Genomic DNA, 19,181 nt, shown 5'->3' on the forward strand with positions numbered 1-19,181 from the left:
CCACCCTTTTTTGGACAGCAATATGAAATGGTAAAATAGGATTCATTTGAGGACCCTTATCAAGGATGTCCATCAGATCAAGCTATTCAAAGGGGAGTGTAGGCCTACTCCACCCCATATAGACTACAACTTTAGACATTAGTTGTCTATATGAAGCATCTGCATTCTCACCAGCTTCAGGTCTACCAAATTCCAGGTCAGGTCAGGTGTCTACCCCACTGGCCGTTTGTAAATTATCAAACAGATCTTTCAATCTAGACTCTTCCAAAATAAAGCTTTCAGGCACATTGGGTGTACCAAATTGAAGACCAAAAGGAGCATCATTGTCTGATGGCTCATTTTCCTCATGAATTGAGGTGGGAGATTTGAAATACCCTTCCTTTGGTAAAGGAATATAGATCTCGTCAGGGATAGGCATCGAAGTCTTAAGAAACTGAACTTGAGGCTCAAGGAGTCAAAATCTTTTCAGCTTCTATGGCACCATTGGCTTAGATGGCCCCATTGACTTCGACGGTACAAAAAAACACTATAGGGTTCCTTGACTGTTGAGTATCTCGCAGGGTATGTCCCGGTAGTAAGGTTATCATACAATCAGAGGACAGTGCCCCAACTATTTAGTAAAAAATGCAACAATCACATTGTTCCAAATGGGATCCGAGAGAGAGAGAGAGAGAGAGAGAGAGAGAGAGAGAGAGAACCAATGTGGAACACAGCTGGGCTAGCCCCAATGCACAGCTTGCATCAAAATACCAGACACAGGGGAAAGAAGTTCCAACTATCCCTTCCTAGTGTCCCTCTTAAACTAGGTTGACCTGGTGTGCCGCTTATCTAAAAGCTGACAGTAAACGGAAAAGAAAATGAACACAATTCTAATATGCAGCTGGTGGTAGAATGTTGGTGCTGGGGCTAACCTCTGCTGAAAAAAGACGACGTCAAACAAACTGCTAGGAAAATGCTGTGTGGCGCCATTGGCAATATAAAAACACTCAATTGAATGTTCTACTTATGGCAACTTAATTCTTTTTATTAGCCTGGTCAAATCTAGCTATCAAAGCTAGCTTCACACATTCATAATCCTTCTTATCCACCTCCCCCAACTCCATTACCACATCAGTTGCAACAGGGGGAAGCCTAGAGAACAACCAGGGAAGTAACTCATTCCCTGTGATGTCCTGGAGCCCATGATTATACTCAAACATTTTCAACCAATCCAACACATCCAATCTAGGTTCATACATACCCACTAATTCTTTAGGCATCTGGAGTCTTTTGGGACTGGAACGCCTAGAAGAACCAGAGGAGAGAGAAGCATTTTCTACAGACAACTTTTTCATTTCCAATTCATGATTAAGCTCCATTTCTCGGAGTCTTAACTCAGCTTGCTTCTGCTCAGCCTGGGCATTCATTCTTCTGAACTCTAGCTCTTGGTTTCTCTCAGATTGAGCAATAAAACGTTTGTACTCTATTTCAAGCTTAATTTTTTCAAGTTCAAAATAAGCAGGGTTACATGTAGGACCTGGTATAGGCCCAGTAGGTAAGGCAGACAGAGGCTCAGAGTGGCTAGCTTCATTAGGTTCACTTTCCTCTTCTGACTCATTCTCAAGACTGATTCAGATCAATACCATCACTGTTTTCTACATTTGCTGGGGGGGGGGGGGGGGGGGGGGAGGGTAGATTCCTCTGTACCACCAAGACTTTGGTTTTCTAACAATCTTTCTATAAGTTTCATTTTCTTGCCCTTCTCAGAGAGATTCTTATGTCGACACAATACTTTTAAGCAATCAGAAGTTTTGGCAGACAATGATTCTAGGGTATAACTCTCCATAGCAGACATAGTTAGAAAATCAGCTTTTTTAGTGCCAAGCTCTGTGGTTAGTTGTCCTAAAGTGTTCAACAAGCATTCTAAAGTGTATACTCGATACAAATCCCACCGCTGTACACCAGTGTTAGGCAGAAACCTGTGCAGTTCCCTCTGGGAGCACTGCAAAATATTTAGGACTACAGGTGTTTGGCAGTAAACCCACTTGGTAGCAGTCTGTACCATACAGATTCACTTGGTAGCTGTGGCTGAGCAGTCAGACTTCCCTCAAGAAGAGTTAGGCAGCATACAGAGTATTCACAATAGGTCAAGAGCACACAATAGAACAAGTAAACACTGACCAGGGCTTGGTGTAAAAGAGATATAATTATTTATTTAAAACCACATCTAGAAAAACACACAGGCACTAATAGTAAGCAATTCAAAAACACGGTCACTAAAAGATATACACTCCCTTAAAAGAATATTAGACAATTCTAAAGTAAAGCCCCACTTATTTTCAGACAGCGGTGAGCGCTTAACGTAGATGGCACTCTAATAGTTCGTTTTAAAAAGGGAGAGAAAAGCAGAGAAACAGATCCCAACACTTTTACAAGAACATAACAAGAGAGAAAGGCAAAGTAAAACCGTAAAGTTAGAGTTCAAGAGGCCGGATCCACTTTCAGAGGATCCAAACGAAATGTGTCCAAGGTCACACGGTTGCAGTGCACAAAAGTCTTCTAAAGGTTCAAAAAGGAGTTGGACCAAAGAAAGGGACTAGTTAGAGGGTCAAGGCGGCCAGCCCAGTCCAGAAGGTTAAGGGGTTATTATTACCTTGTTGCAATCTTTAGAAAGGGAGGCCTGGCGGACACAGTACCTTAAAGTGGTGAGAACGCTCCAGCGGGGGCAGTTGTTCCTGGCAGCGGATGCAAGTCGTTGCTTCGTCCGGGGGAAGAGAGGATCTCGTCGTGGAGGAAGACAGGAGTCCGTTGCACTGCCAGGGAAGAAACCAGCCGCAGAGTTTCTCAGGTACAAGCAGCGGTCAGTTGATTTGCGGTTCAGTGGTGAGTGGCTATCCGGCTCCCGGGGTGCTTGGCACGGGCAGTTCGACCACAAACCGGGCTGGGATGCGAAGAAAGAAAGGTAAACTGATTGTGCCCACCAGTCAGGGGAAGAAGCCTCTCCAGCCGGGAGATCTTCTCTGTCGTCGGGAAGTGGTGAGTCGGTTCCACAGGTCTCCACCGGTGGTGTCGTCGTGGTAGGTCGGCTCAGCTTCTCCCTCGTCTGATTCCCAGGTCCTGTGGCGACTTCTGAAGTTCCAGTCCCCAAAGCCCTGCTTTTATGCAGCAAACCCCCATTCACTCAGCCTAGCTGTCAATCAAACATGCTAAGTGGTGAGCCGGCCGGCTCACCACTTGGGCCAATCACACAAGAGTGCGACTTGAGTTACCAAGGTAACTCAGTCCAGGGTGCCTAAACCCCCTCCCACACCCCCTGTGGTACCCAGACAGAGTGGCACCACTTTTGGAGGCTTCTGTGGAGAAGCCCGCCAAAAAGTGGAACAAAGGGCTCGACTTGGGTTGGAGTCACAGAAGAGAACACAAACGCCATTTTAGAATCGAGTCTTGGCAAAAAATACCAACCGGAGAATTAATATTAATTAAATAAACCGGCGGTATGTTCGAGGCTATAAGAATTAAATAATTAAAGTTGGTAGCCTCGAACAATGGGAAAATCCCATAGGGAAATATTTGCGGTCGAATATAAAAAGTAGTTTCCACTCCCACAAGCCAAAACTCGATCAAGGGGGACGGAGACATGCCCCCTCGACTAACAGACCCCGGGGCAATCGAAATGCCCCGACCAGTACGTCCACAATATGATGGTTTGTGCTGGTTTCTGTTAATAATTTGGGACTAGTAAAGCCAATGGTGGCTTTACATGCCTGGGAGACAGTAGTCAGTCCCAGGGTATGGATTCTATGGTGGGGTGTCACTATGACACCCCTGTGTTACTGCGCGGAGGGTGCTGTGTAACACACATTGAAAAAAAACACATGAGACCCTATGGAGTAAAGGACCCCATAGCCCATAAAACACATTACCAATCAAAGGAATAGCATTAATCATGTCCAAGAGTGGGAGAAGGAACAAGTTACTTACCTGTAACTTGTTCTCCAGCATGGGTCTGGCATGGATTCACATGCTCATGAATATTCCCCGTCGTCAGGCTGGGAATCCTCGGTAAAGAAAAAAAATCAGTATCAGTTTCGTTTCTGATCTGTCTTTCGTAGTAGTAACCAATCACTGATCACTGCGTCATACTGACCACAGCCAATGACTGCCCTCTACCTAAGCCCCGCCTCTGGCAGCCATCTTCAGATTTCGTAGCACGTGAAGTGGCAGTATGACCAAGTGAAGAGCCGCAGAGGGGTAGGCGGGAGGGTTAGCATGTGAATCCATGCCAGACCCATGCTGGAGAACGAACAACAGTTACAGGTAAGTAACTTGTTCCTTCTCCAGCATGGGGTCTGGCATGGATTCACATGCTCATGAATAAAGAATACGTAGCAGTACACACATGCACAACCACGGGAGGCGGCAAAGGCTCAACATTAAGCATTACATCAAACTCAACATTAAGCAATTCTTACCTCCTCACCAGGCTCACCTTAGGCGAACAGGTTGCGCAGCACTGCTTGGCCGACCCTGGACTCCTCCCTGGAATCCCGATCGACGCAGTAGAATTTCGTGAAGGTGTGCGTCGACCTCCACGTAGCAGCCCTGCAGATGTCCAGCAAGGGCACACCAGATAGGAACGCCGTGGTAGCTGCAATCGCTCTGGTGGAATGGGCTCTCGGACGGCCAGACAGCGGTCGGTTTGCCAACCGATGACAGTACATGATACAGCCGGAGAGCCATCTGGAAATGGAAGCCTTCGAGAGAGCCTTCCCCTGATTGACAGGTCCAAAGTTCACAAAGAGTTGTGACGTCTTCCGAAAACACTTTGTGCGGTCCACGTAGAACTTCAGCGCTCTAGCCACATCCAGCAAGTGCAAAGTCCTTTCAGCCGGCGACGAAGGCGACGGGAAGAAAACAGGCAACACCAAGGGTCCGTTGAAGTGGAAGTCCGACGGCACCTTGGGCATGAAGGAGGGGTGCGTCCTGAGCACTACCCTCGTGTCGTGAAAAGTCAAGTACGGGGCCTTGCAGGAAAGGGCCTGGATCTCTCCCACCCGTCGTACGGAGGTGATGGCCACAAGAAACGCTGTTTTCCACGACAAGAACTTCAACGGTGCAGAGTGCAGAGGCTCGAACGGAGGTCCCATGAGCTTGGTTAGCACCACGTTGAGCTCCCACGCCGGGGCCGGAGCCTTCACCGGCGGGAATGATCTGAACAGTCCCTTCATGAACTCTTTCACCAGACGATGAGACCACAAAGACATCCGCCCCGTGGTTCTGGTGTATCGGGAGATCGCAGCAAGATGAATCTTGATGGACGCGTGCGCCAGTCCAGCCTTGGCCAGCGTCAGTAGGTACGGCAGTACCTGGGGAGCCGTAATCCGTAGAGGGTTAATCTTCTGTGCGTGGCACCAGACAGAGAACCTCTTCCATTTGTGTCCGTAGCATTTAAGAGTTGAGGACGCCCTGGCCTTTGCAAGAACCTCTCTGCAGTCGGCCGGTATGTCGTAGCCTCCAAACTCTAATGCTGCAGGAGCCAGTCCTGCAAGTTCAGCGACTTCGGGTCGTGATGGAGGATGGCGCCTCCTTCCCTGGAGAGAAGATCCGCGTCCACTGGCAGCTTGATTGACGGGACGCTGACAAGTCCAGAAGGTCCGGGAACCATATCTGCCTCGGCCACGCAGGTGCGACGAGGATCATCCTGCACCGTGACCTCTTGAGCTGGTTGATGAGCCGGGTCAGCAATGGCAATGGAGGGAACGCGTATAGAAACAAGCCTTCCCAGGGGAACGAGAAAGCATCGCCCAGGCTCCTCGGCTGGGGAAACCTGCTGGCGAACCTCCGGCACTTGGAGTTTGTCGCCGTCGCGAACAGATCGATCTGGGGTGTGCCCCACCGTCGGAAGAGGCGGTCCACTAGATCCTGTCGTAGTTCCCACTCGTGGCACGAGCGCAGCTCCCTGCTGAGTGAGTCGGCGATGGTGTTTTTTATCCCTGCCAGATGAAACGGCACCAGAAACATCCCTTGTGCGACGGCCCAAAGCCACAGATCCTGCGCTCCATCTACAGGGCTGGGGACCTGGTCCCGCCCTGTTTCCTGATGTAGAACATGGTGGTGGTGTTGTCGGTGAAGATCCTCACCACCTTGCCCTTGAGGGATGGAAGAAAGGACCTGAGGGCCCAAAACACCGCACGGAGCTCCAGGACGTTGATATGGAGGGACTTCTCCGTCGGGAGCCAAAGGCCTCTCGTGTGCAGATTTTCGGTGTGCGCTTCCCACCCTTCCAGGGAGGCATCCGTGGTCACTGTCTCCTAGTGGCCGGGGGTCTGGAAGTCCATGCCCGCCGTCAGATGCGCGCGGATGCCCCACCACCGGATCGCTCGTCGGAAACTCTCGTCGAGTGTGATCCTATCCTCGAAGCTGCCCGTCGTCTGGATCCAGCGCGCGTCCAGGAACTCCTGCAACGGGCGCATCCGGAGCCTGCACAGGCGGATGAGGTAAATGCAAGAAGACATCATTCCGAGTAGGGACTTGATGGACCTCACTCTGGCCGCGTCCGCAACCAGCATCCGCTGCACCTTGCCCAAGATGGCCCTCATCCTTTCCTCCGACGGAGAGACCAGAAGCGACACTGTGTCGAGCTTCGCTCCCAGAAACAGTGCGTCTTGCGCGGGCACCAGGTGGGACTTGGCGTAGTTTATGGAGAATCCCAGGTCTGTGAGAAGTTGGACGGTCCTTGCCGTGTGCTCCACGGCGAGCTCCTTCGTCTTCGCTCGGATGAGCCAGTCGTCCAGGTAGGGGTAGACGTGGATCCCCTCTCGGCGCAGCTGTGCCGCCACCGACCTCAGTCCGAAGGGAAGGGCTCTGAACTGGTAGTGACGCCCTTGGACCACGAACCTGAGAAACTTTCGGTGTCCCTTTAGGATGGGAATATGGAAGTAGGCATCCTCCAAATCCAACGACGACAGGAAATCGCCCTCCTCCAGCTGACCCAGAACGTGTTGGAGGGTGACCATCCGGAACTTCTGTGCCTTGATGAATTTGTTCAGTCGTCGTAGGTCCAGGATGGGACGCCATCCTCCCGTCGTCTTCTTCACGAGGAAGTATCTTGAGTAAACTCCGGAGCCCCGAAGCCTCTTTGGGACGAGCTCGATGGCGCCCTTCTTGAGCATCGCCTTTACCTCCAAGAGAAGTTGAGGGACGTGATGTTCTTTCCTGGCCACAGGGGGGACGCGCGGGCACCTCTTTAGAAACTCGAGCGCGTGACCCTGAGCTAGGGCGTCCAGCACCCAACGGTCGGTGGAGATGGACTCCCACACGCTGACTAAGCTCGCCAGCCGGCCTCCCACCGGGGTGCTTCGGTGGGGGCCCGACCCCACGGCCGGTTCAGTCCTGCTTCGACGAGGCTTTGCCGCCTTGTCCTCCTCGGCGACGATGGCGGGGTCCGCCTGACTTGCCTCGTCCCCTGTAAGCTTCCTGCGACGACGAACGGGCCGCTTGACGGTAGGTGGAAAATCCGCCGCCGGAACCTTTGGAGGCACCCTATTTGCCTCCGCCGCTCCGAAAGGGCGGCCGCCGCTGCTGGAGAACCCCAAGAGCCCGGGCCGTCTCCGTGTCTGCCTTGATGGCTTGAAAGGAATCGTCCACTGTTTTCCCAAACAGGTTGTTTCCGTCGAACGGCATGTCCAAGACTCTGGTCTGTACGTCCTGACGGAAGTCAGTAGCCTTGAGCCATCCACGCCGCCTAAGGCACACGCTGTTGCCCAACTGGCGAAATCCAGTGTCAGCGATGTCCGTCGCAATCGTAATGGCATGGTCCGACGCCACCTCTCCTTCCTGCAAGATCTCTAGGGCTTCCGCCCTCTTGTCATCCGGTAGGAAGTCCAGCAGGGGGGCCAGTTTGTACCACAACTCCCTGTCATAGCAGGCTACGATAGCCAAGGCGTTGGCCGCCTTAATCGTCGTCGCTGCAGACGAGATGACTCTGCGTGTCATTGTATCTAATTTCTTTCCCTCGCCGTCCGGCGGGGAGGTCGACGTAGAGGCCGCGCCCACCCCCGCTTTCTTCCTGGCCGCCGCGGAGACGACCGAGTCCGGGGTCGGCTGTGCCCGAAGGCACAAGGGGGCCGCGTCCGGGACCCGGTACTTCTTCTCGTACCGATCCCTTCTAGCCGGCGTCGTGGATGGGTTCTTGAGGAGGGCGAGGCCCTCATCCCAAATATCATCGAGTAGACGTACAGAGAGGACCGACTTCATCTTGGCCTCGCGCCTTTGATAAAGGAAACCTTCCTTCTTCTCTTCCGGGCAGAGCTGGAAAAGCTTGGATGCCCTGGCGATCATGGAATGAAACGATCCAATCTCGTCGGGCGGGGAAGCCCGGGTGGGAGGTGACGACGGCAGATCCTCGTCGTAAACCTCGTTGTCCGTACCCGTCGCGGCCGTGTCAGTCCCCGTATCATCCCCACGAGTCGTGGACGGGGAGGAGGGCTGAACAGGGCGCGATGGCTGAAAAGGAGGTGGAGGATGAATCCTCCTTCTCTTAGGAGGAGGGCTCCCAGAAGGGCCTGGCTCCGGGTCCCCCGTCGGGAGCGGTTCCTCCGCTGGTGGTAACGGTAGTCTCGTCCTCTTCTCCGAGCATAAGGACTGTATAGCCAACAAAATGGCTGCTGAGTTGTCTTGCGGCACTGGTTGAGGGGAGTCCGACGGGCGGTCAGGGGCCCCGTCGGCACCCTCGACGTTATCGTCGTCTCCTACGTCGGGGTCCCTCTCGACGGGCTGGTCTTCTTCCACGCCAACGCCGTGGCTTAAGACTTCGATCAGCTCTTCCTCAGAGGTTGAGGCCGAATCCACGACGACCTCCTGCCCCCCCTTTTTCTTCTCCGTCGGAGGTTTCACGGGGGTCCTGTCGATGGGCATAAAAGAGGACTCCCTCCGCGGCGGCAGGGAGACTGAGCCCCGAGGTCGCCACCACTGGTGTAGCCTCCACAGGCTGAGCCAGGGCCGCCGCGACTGTCTCGATTGAGGCCTTGGCCGGATGGATTAAGGCTTTCACCACCTTAGGTGCGCTCACCGCCTTCTCCTTGGGGAGAGGGTCACTGCCTCGCTCCCCCTCCGATGGGGCCTTCGAGCTCGGCCGGGGTCTCTCCAGTAGCTTCGCCGGGTGCTCGGCCTTCCTCTTACCCGAACCAGAGCGTTGGCTCGTGGTTGATGGCGCCGGGGAGGATGCGCCCTGCCTGGCGCCCGTAGAGCCCGACCGTTCGGCGCTCCCGGTGCCAGCGGACTCGCGGTGCTTGGCCTTGTGTTGGACCCCCGTCGCTGGGGCGTCCTCAAAGGTCTTAGAAGACCGCTCGGACGACTTCTTCTTCTTCTCGCCTGACGGGCTCTTCCCTTCCAGCCAGTTGGCGAGACGTTGATGGCGGTCCTTCATGGTCCGCTCCGACATATTGCCGCAAAACGCACAGTCCTTCTCCACGTGCGTCTTGTCCTCATGTAGGCAGTAAAGACAAAGGGAGTGTTCGTCCTCCTTAAAGACATTCTGAAGCTGGCATCCAGGGCAGACCCTGAACAGCTTTCCGGGCGTCGAGCTTCCCTTCTCCTGGGCCATGTCCGAGATGGGCCTGAGAAACTTCTGGAGTCCTCCAAAAGTGTGGCTCAACGAAATCTTCACCCTTGAGGGGCGTAGACGAATCCGGCACGGGTCCCCGTTGATCGGATGAAGAAACGGTGGAGCTTGAGGCTCTTTTGACTGAAAAAGAGAAGTTTTTTGAGAAAAAATGTGAAAAAATAGCACTAACGCTCGAGAGCAATAGCACGAGGATCCCAACACTTGAACGTGCGGTAAAAATCTGAAGATGGCTGCCAGAGGCTTAGGTAGAGGGCAGTCATTGGCTGTGGTCAGTATGACGCAGAGATCAGTGATTGGTTACTACTACGAAAGACAGATCAGAAACAAAACTGATACTGATTTTTTCTTTACCGAGGATTCCCAGCCTGACGACAGGGAATATTCATGAGCATGTGAATCCATGCCAGACCCCATGCTCGAGAAAAAGAGTCTCACTCTTGGCAGGAGGAAAAAAACAAACTCCAGAAATCCAGCAAAGCTGCTGGGGGACTCACTAGGTTAGGAAATTCAGTCTAAAGAGAGAATTCTCCCTAACAGCCTGTAGACCCAAACTAGTGTGTACTATGGTGCATAAAAAGATAATTCAGTTTATCCATTTCCGTCTACTGTAAGGGGTTTACATTAAGCCAAGGAGTTTTTGAACATATAGTTTGTTCATACTGACATGTAGGTGGTACAGTCGGTAGAGAAGACGTGGAAATGATGTCACACACTCAAAGGCACCTGAAAACGATGGTGCTCAAGAGGTGTGGTTCTCAGTCTACCGGTTTCAGTGGTTTCCTAAACAAATTTACCCACTTTCTTCAGGACGGTCTGCAATTCATTACGGATAGGTGAATACGAAGATGCACAAAACAACACACTACAGAATCAACCGAATAAATGGCGTGTACAGCGCAGGAATAATAAAAGAAATACTCAATACACATGGACTTTTTCTAGTGGAAGCGAAGATGATGACGTCAGGCCTAGCACATCGGGTGCAAACGCTAGGAGCCAATCGCGCAACAGAGACCAGTCCCGAAATAGCAAGGTACAAGTTCAAGATCGGACTAACCAACAAGGACTAGAACGAGGCAGAAAGCGGTCTTTTTTATACTAACGCAGCAAAGGACGTGGACGAGGGGGAGGCCAAGACAAGAACTCATCCATGGTAACCACAAGCAAAGGCATGGGGCAGCCCCAATAAATGAAACTTTAGTGATGAATTAATCCACTCACCCCCTTTCCACTTTAGAAATGTATATTCTACAAAAGGGTCCAAGCTTCGTTCCATCCACACACTCAAGAAACTCGAGGAAATAGAGCAGACACCTGTGCATACTTTCCAGAACATTACCAAGAAAGAACGAGAGGCCCTGAAAAACCTTAATGACAATAAGTTGATCATTATAAAACAAGCAGATAAGGGAGTGGCCATTGTTGTGATGAACAGCATGGACTACGATAACATGGTCACAACACTTCAAGACAACCAAGAGAATTATCGACCTCTGGCAGGGGATCCCACCAGTGGTCTCAGAGTGCTCATCACTGGCATCGTTGAGGATGCAGTCTGATGGAAATTATCAGAACAAAAGAGGCAGCATTCCAATAACCCAAACATTCCAAGACAATAGCATTTTATGCACTCAAAGTGCATAAGGGCATTTCCCCATCACGTGACAGACCTATAGTGGCCGGGATCAATTCGATTTTGGAGCCACTTTCACAATTTGTGGACTTTTTTCTGAGAACTGAAATACCAAAGATGCGCTCCTATTGAAAGAACAAAAACGCGATACTTAACATGCTTAGTGACATAGATGGATTTCACCACTCAATTTCTGGCCACATTAGCTATTGAGGCTCTCTACACTAATATTCCACAAATGGAAACACTGTTAGTTGTAGACCAGACCCTACAGGAGCTTGTTCCACCTTCATCTATTCCAACTTTTTTCATATTACAACTGGCAGAAATAGCCCCGACTAAAAACATTTCCAAATATAAAAGATACCTTCTTTCAACAATGTTCTGGGACAGCCATGGGTGCAACCTTTGCACCATCCCTTTATATGTGGCTAATTTTAAGAGCAAACAGATATATAATGATTACAACCCCTTTAAAAACCAACTAACGGTTTACAAAAGCTAAATAGATGACCTCTTTGTGGTCTCTACGGCAGATAAACCTATGTTTCTAACCTTTATGGAACGGCTTAATTCCAGGAATGGGTATCTCAAATTCACACAATCCCTTAATAGAGAAGTAATACACGTTCTAGATGTACTAATTCAGGCTCATGATGGAACACTTACCACCATTATTTTCAGGAACTCCCTATTAGAATATTCCAGCATTCACCCCAGAAGACTTAAGCAAAATGTAGCTTTTGGGCAATTTCTGCGGTACAGAAGGAACTGCTCCACTTTGGAAGAATTCGACACCCAGGCAGATAACCTGAGTGACAGACTTAACAAAAGGGGATATCCTAAAAATATTACCAAGAAAGCGAGGAAGAGAGCCTGGAACATCCCGCGTGAGATCACGTTCCAGCAGAATCAGAAACCCAAAACAGAACAGACTATTACAGCAGTTCTGAGTTATTCTGATAACACCAACAGAATTAAGGCGATCCTGAAACGTTGGCCTCTACTGAATGTCAGAGATACTAACTTGCCTCCACCCAGATTTGCTATAAAGAAGAGGAAGAATCTACAAGACATTTTGGTTCAATCTCATCAGCCCCCAGACGCCCAATCACAGCAAGGACTTTTCTGGGGCACTGCACCACCCAGTGGACACTCACTGTGTGGTCAGTGCAACGTTTGCACTCTAACCACACGTTCCAAAGAACTGGACTTGTATACTCAGCGGATACAAATACATTACACCAACTGTAATACTGCTAATGTAATATATTTGATTACCTGCCCATGTGGATTACGATATATTGGCATGACAACCAGACCTGTAAAAAAACGGATGCAAGAACACATGTCATGCATCAGACAACAAAGCGAAAATGCACCTATGGTGGCACATTTTCGTGTATTGCACCATTCTGCTACTGATTTTCACTGGTCTATAATTGAAAAGGTTGTATGCCCATGGAGAGGGGGAGATCTACAAGCATTACTCCTTAGACGTGAGCAGAACTTGATATTACGATTGAAAACGGACAAACATGGCCTCAAAAAATCCACAGTCTGGCGCACTCTGGCCATGTTACCATAACCTACCCAATTGCTCATTCTCTTCCACCCCTGCATCCCTCTCCCTCCACTTCCTTTACTCTCCTCTTGTTAGGAGACGATTTATGCTCTCCCTCATCCTTATGAGACACTCTTGCAGACTGCCATAAATACAGGCCCCTGCCTTAGGACCCAATGGGATCTCCGTGTCAGCAGCCCTAGATAATCACCTAGTAATACTCATTGAGGTGCAACCATCAACACTGGGAGCTTTTTACACTATTGAGCAATGAGTGGTCTTGGATTCAGCACATACATAAAAATTGGGACTCCATTGACCAGCATGCTTCATTTATGGCACCCAAGCGGTAAGAATCGATCTAACTGAATGACATTGAAGTATGCAAAAATCCTTGTGCGTTCCTGGAGCACACAACTGACGCCATGTACAGCCTGTGAATGGCACTAATTTGCTTGAAATAAGTGCAGTTATGTCAATCCACTCGAGGGAATTAGGACGCTCACAGCCTCCGTAGTAATACGAGTTTTGCCTGACCTGCCAGCCCCATACAAACGGGACAGCACGTGAAATGCACGCATAGTCATGTGACTACCCACAAGGATGTCGGGAAATATAGCAAATCTCACTGTGTCGGGTTTCAGTATACCCAGACAATCCCGCATTGTTGGTGGCTTGTTAACCCTTCCAACATCTTGATGCGACACGGATTGCCACACACAGGTACGTAGAGCTACGCGCCTGTGTCCAAGCCTTGTTTTGTAACAGGCTTCTTGAATTTTCTTAACGTGGATCTAACTGACCCTTTTCCCTGCACAGTAGAACATTCAATTGAGTGTGTTTTTATATTGCCAGTGGCGCCACACACAGCATTTTCCTAGCAGTGTGTTTGACGTCTTTTTTCAGCAGAGGTAAGCCCAGGCACCAACATTCTACCACCAGCTGCATATTAGAAATGTGTTAATTTTCTTTTCTGTTTACTGTCTGCTTTTAGATAAGCGGCACACCAGCGCAACCTAGTTTAAGAGGGACACTAGATAGGGATAGTTAGAACTTCCGTTCCCTGTGTCTGGTATTTTGATGGAAGCTGTGCCTTGGGGCTAACCCAGCTGTGTTCCACATCGGTTCTCTCTCTAGGATCCCATTTTGAACAACGCGATTGTTGTTGCAATTTTTACAAAATAGTTGGGGCATTGTCCCCTAATTGTGTGATGACGTTGACGGTACGACTGGTGTCTAGGGCGCAGTTGACATCAATGGCGTGCTGGCGTTGATGGTGCAGGCGGCGTCGACGACCTTTACTTATATTTGTGTTTACGGCTATAAGGATCCTTCAATGACTTGTCATCGCATCGAGGCATTGACGGCCCTCAAGGAGGATCTGGCCTTCGTCCCCGGGCTCGAGGGAACGTGTAATTTGGCTCGAGCCCTTTCCTTACTGGCTTCTTTGGAAGGCACGGTACGAGCATGGCTTGTTGGCGTTTTTTGAAATTTTTCAGCATTTCAGATCTAAATGCTTCCCATTCGGCAGGTGTGGGACAAGATACCCTCTCATTTTTGATTTCATGTTGTAGCCAGACAATGTTTTGGGGATAAAGAGTTTGAAAAAAGAAGTACTATTTAAAGACTTTGTCAAATTAGGAAATTCAGTCTGCTACACAAGAGTGGATGGATTACAAACTTCATGTCTAATCGTACAACACACAAGCCTGTATCTCTATTTACTCAACTGTTGAAGGACTGCCCTAAGGAAATGAAATGGTCTTCTAATTTTGGAAATAATGCTCTGTATCAGCTCAACAACACAACCTGTGAGCAAGGATTTAGCAGAACAAACAGGTTAATAATGCATCTGCGTACCTGCCTAAAGGCAGACACATTATCTGCACTAATGAGAATTCAAGTGGCTGGCACAGACGTTGATGGATTTGGGCCCAACCAAGCAGTACTGCATTGGCGCACCTCAAACCCAGGAGAAAGACACATAGGCCATAAGTGACAAGGAACATGAAGCAAGAACGCAGTTGAAGTAGTTTCATCAGAAGCCAGCAAATAGTTGTTTGAAAGGTTACATTATGTTCAGAATTGAAAACAATGTAAGCCTGACACCTTTTCCGGCCATCGTTAGGAAAAGCCAAAAGGCACATATATGCAGTGCTGGCAATGTTTAATTGTGTCAGTAATTCTTTTCAAGAAAAAGGGCTTGCAAATATATTCTGAATAGTTGTGATGTTAAAAAAGTAAGCAGCTACTTGTTCTTAAGGTTATGGAAAGGCACAGACAACTCTGTTAAAGTTTGTCACTCATCACAATGTTTTTTCAATTAAAAAAAGTGTTGATCTCATGATTTTCTGGGTCAAGTGCATTTCTCTTAGGTCAAGTAGATAAACTAAGCTAGTCGACCTGCAGGTTTAGTGGAATGTTGACAAATTTGCAAGGCTTTAGTGGCACTATCACACAATATACTCAATTATAAAACATATATAGTCACCTTTAGGTTTTTGGGAATGCATACAACTTTAACTAAAAGAAGGTATTTTGTAATGCAGTAGAATGAAAATAGGTAACATTTATTTATATTATTTATTGTGCATTTGTAAGGCGCTTATACAACAAGTAAATTGTGTTTCAAAGCACCCACACGACAACAGGGAGGGAACGGGGGAGTAAAAATCAATTAAAACAATGAAAGAAAGAGCCTGCTAGGCCTTTGAGCATTCAGAATGTGCAAGTGCAGACAAAAGAGAAAGGGAGGGGGTTGCGCTAGGTATGCCAGGAGGCAAGTGCTGGGGAGTGTGCAGCTGCCAATAAGTATGTGAAGGCCACCAGTGGGATAGGCCAATGGTGCCAGGTAAGCGCTTTGAGCTGGCGGAGGCTGAAGGCGATTGGGTGTGCAAGGCCAGCCCAGAAGGACACATAAGGGCCCTTGCCCTCAGCAACTGTAGGATTAGCAGGGGAAGGAAGGGGTGAAAAGAAAAGTCTTGACAAGCTTCTGGAATTTGAGGAGTTCCAGTTCAAGACGAAGAGGAAGGGGAGGCCCTTCCATAGGAGGGAGCCTGCTGAGGAAAGAGATCAGCCCCCAGCTCTCTGTTTAGCAAAGTGCTTGACGCACAGAGCTGGTGCTGGAGGAGCATAAAGCTATGGAGGGAGAGCATTTAGTGAGAGCAAGTTGTAGATGGCGTGGCCCAACATGAATTATGCCCCAAGTTTATAGGTCCAATCCCTATGATGTATGAGGCCTTGTACACAAAAGTCACATAACTTGTTAGGAGAGGGGCCAGATGTAGGAAGAGTTCTTGTGGTGGTAACAATGTTCTAGAAGATACTTCAACAATGTTACAGGTCATTAAATTTACTAACCCAAGTTTATTCCAAGGTTTATTCTAAGGAGAACAGGGGGAGGTGACTAAGGTTACAATTACTTGCCGCCGACCACCCCACCCCCCGCCCCAACTCCGGTTTTCCCTAGAGACTCGGCAGGGAATCGATGAAGGTAGGTTTTCCCGCAGTTGAAGTCAGTAGAAGATGACCAAGGGCTGCGGAATGCAAAAATATTCCAATCGGTTCCAGGAGCAGAGTGCAACTCTTTGCAAAGAAGAAAGGCAGAAGGCACCGATGTAGCCCTCTTCAGAGAAAATTCACCAGACAGGGAAGGTGAATTTCAGCGATGGCTACCGTACATGGGAAACAGCAGGCGTCTTTGCCATTGCAGTTGAAGACCAGCTTCAAAAGCAGGATCCCTTCCTTGGTGCTGGAAGCTGAAACTTGGCAGGTCGGGGGACTTGTGGCACTAGCTGGTGACCACCGAAGTTCCAGCGATGAACGCGGAATAGCATCTATTCTACAGAGGTAGCCCACTGGAGTGCTGGTCAGTCTACCAGGTGGACCATGGACACTTCCGTAGGTTCATAACAGCTGGATCCTCGACAATGCCTTGAGACTGGTTGTCATACCAGTCCGAGGGTCGAAGCACAACAGATGACCTTTGCAGATCAGGTAGTCCAGCAGGGCTTCACCGGGCCAAACGCAGAGGAAGGCCTCTTTGGGAGTCATCCACGGATTTTCAGTTGGCTGCTCTTCTACTACAAAGGATACTTGGCTCCAACAACGATCTGAATAAATGGCTGCAGGGGTCATTGCCTTATCCTAAATCCCAGCCCTACCAATGGTAAGGATCTGCACCATTCAAACAACCAGCAGAGGTCCAATCGAGGACCACTATGGGTTTCACACATGCCCCACACCAAGACTTTCAGGTGTCCCAGATGTGGAGTGGGACTAGCCAGTCCCACCCACACCAGGCCAGCATAAGCCTGCAAAAGCAGAAGCTTTCCTAGGCAAATGCATGACCATACAAGGGATTTCCTGACCACCTGAGAAGGAAGGAAGAAGGGCAAACAACAATATGGCCAAAGGACAAGCGAAAGATCTTGTCGCAACGCATTCGCCTCGCTCTGCTCTATTTAGAATAAACTTTGGTTATTCCATTGCTTTTTGATAATTGTGTCTAAAAGCAGCTGTACCTGAAAGATAGGAACATCACTTACCAGTAACTGTTAAATATCTCTCTGGAACATTTCACCAACAAAGAACTCTTCCTACATCAGCCAGTTTCCAAAGAAGAAGCTTGGTTACTTTTGGGCTCAAGGCCTACTCATCATAGGGACTGGTTAGCAATAGATTTCTTGTAAGTTGGTTTCATCCCACTGCATCAATTACTAATTTTCATTTAGTTTAATAAGGTATTGAATGCATTCCTAAGAACCTAAAGATTACTGTATATATGTTTATAATTGAGTGTTGTGCAATCTCCTCGTTTCATTTCCTAGTGTGTGTTTTGGGCCTAGAATAAATATAGTATTTTTGTACTGACCTGTCTAAAATGAATTACTATGCGTTTCACTGCGTGGACCCCCCCGATTCCACTTACACTATTCTGAGAATAGATTTGAGTGCTCTCCTCTACTACCTTAATTGGGTTTTGGCTAACCTCTCGGAGTTACTCTGCTCACTATAACTAGGGTGGCCTCCTAAAATCTGTCCACAAGGCCAGATTCCAGAAATCCATCTTAAAAGAGTATATGGCACTCTAAATGGCATTATGCGGAAAAAATGCAAAAGTGCATGAGTAAAAAGTAAAAAACGCAGTAGAAAAATATTGGCTGCCACCAGCACATCCTGGACACATAGTGTGCAAAAACAAATTTGCAGCAAAAGAAAAAGTTAATGGGTTACAATTTACACTAACCACGTTTCACTTTAAGGTGAAGTGAGCAGCTTAAAAACAACAAGAATCCAATTACGGTATAGAGGTTTTGCCAGTACGGATATATAGTCTTGGGGACGAATCAGTCTCCTTATAAAAATAAGCAAAAAACAAGGCAAATAAATGCAAGGGATTCACTTACCTCCAAAACGTCAGGTTAGGATGCAGACAATAGCAAAAAGAAGGGTGGCATATTGAAGTCTATGAGAGAAAATCAGCAAAAGGGGGAACCATTCCTTAAAGTAGTCTTAATAAAAAAAATGGCATCAAACGTATTGCCCGCCCTATGTGTGGGATTTGGGATCTGAAGTCCAGTGCTGCCATACCGCTGAGTAACTGATGGATCACTTAGCTTACTTGCATCTCTAGGCAAAAATTGAAGTCTTCCACAATGATTTTAATGACAGGCTTTTAGATTGAAAAGCAGTTCCATTTAGGACAGCGAAATCAAATAAAGCATAACTCATTCTTAGGATCAGCCCAAAAAACAACCAAAAAAACGAGTTGGTATGTTTCTTGATGCCATGTCAATGTTGGGTTCTGAAGCAGTCCGTTTCTGATGCTTAGCTTCTGCGACAACACTCAATGACCAAATCAATGATGGGGACTACTTTCAGGACCATTATGAAAAAACCATGTACATTATACAAGGATCCTATTACTCATCTATGCATATAGACGCAGAGACGAAAAACTTTAGTCAAGTGAAATGCTTTGGCCCAACCACAACAGAGAGGACTATGCATTTCACGTACATCTAAAAAGGATTCACGTGCTGCAAAAATAATGTATACATCACTCCCTGTGCAGAAGGAGCCATGTAAGTCATGACAGTCAATGCATAAATGCCCTCTTAAAACTATGAAAGAAGGTCCTGAACCAGTTTACACCCAAACGATTTCAAAAGATTAAGAATCTTTCGGGGGAAGCATCAATTATGCTTGCATATAGACTCGTGCCAGGGGATCATTTTATGAGGAAACTGTGGAGAGAAGAATCCATTATTTGGGCCCGAGGTGAAAGACAAAGTGTATTCATGCTTGGTTAAACCATCTATATTGAGTCTAGAAAGTATGAATGTGGAGGTCTGTTTGTAGCATTAGCAACAGTAATA

General features: G+C 48.4%; 1 protein-coding gene across 3 annotated transcripts in view; it reads right to left on the reverse strand.

Moving 5' to 3' along the window:
- Nucleotides 1–19,181, reverse strand: part of AP1G1 (adaptor related protein complex 1 subunit gamma 1) — a 1,918,561-nt gene that overhangs the window by 779,579 nt on the left and 1,119,801 nt on the right. The window lies entirely within an intron of this gene.

The sequence above is a fragment of the Ambystoma mexicanum genome, chromosome 1q (genome assembly GCF_040938575.1).
Source record: "Ambystoma mexicanum isolate Mex_15411 chromosome 1q, UKY_AmexF1_1, whole genome shotgun sequence".
Lineage (NCBI taxonomy): Eukaryota > Metazoa > Chordata > Amphibia > Caudata > Ambystomatidae > Ambystoma > Ambystoma mexicanum.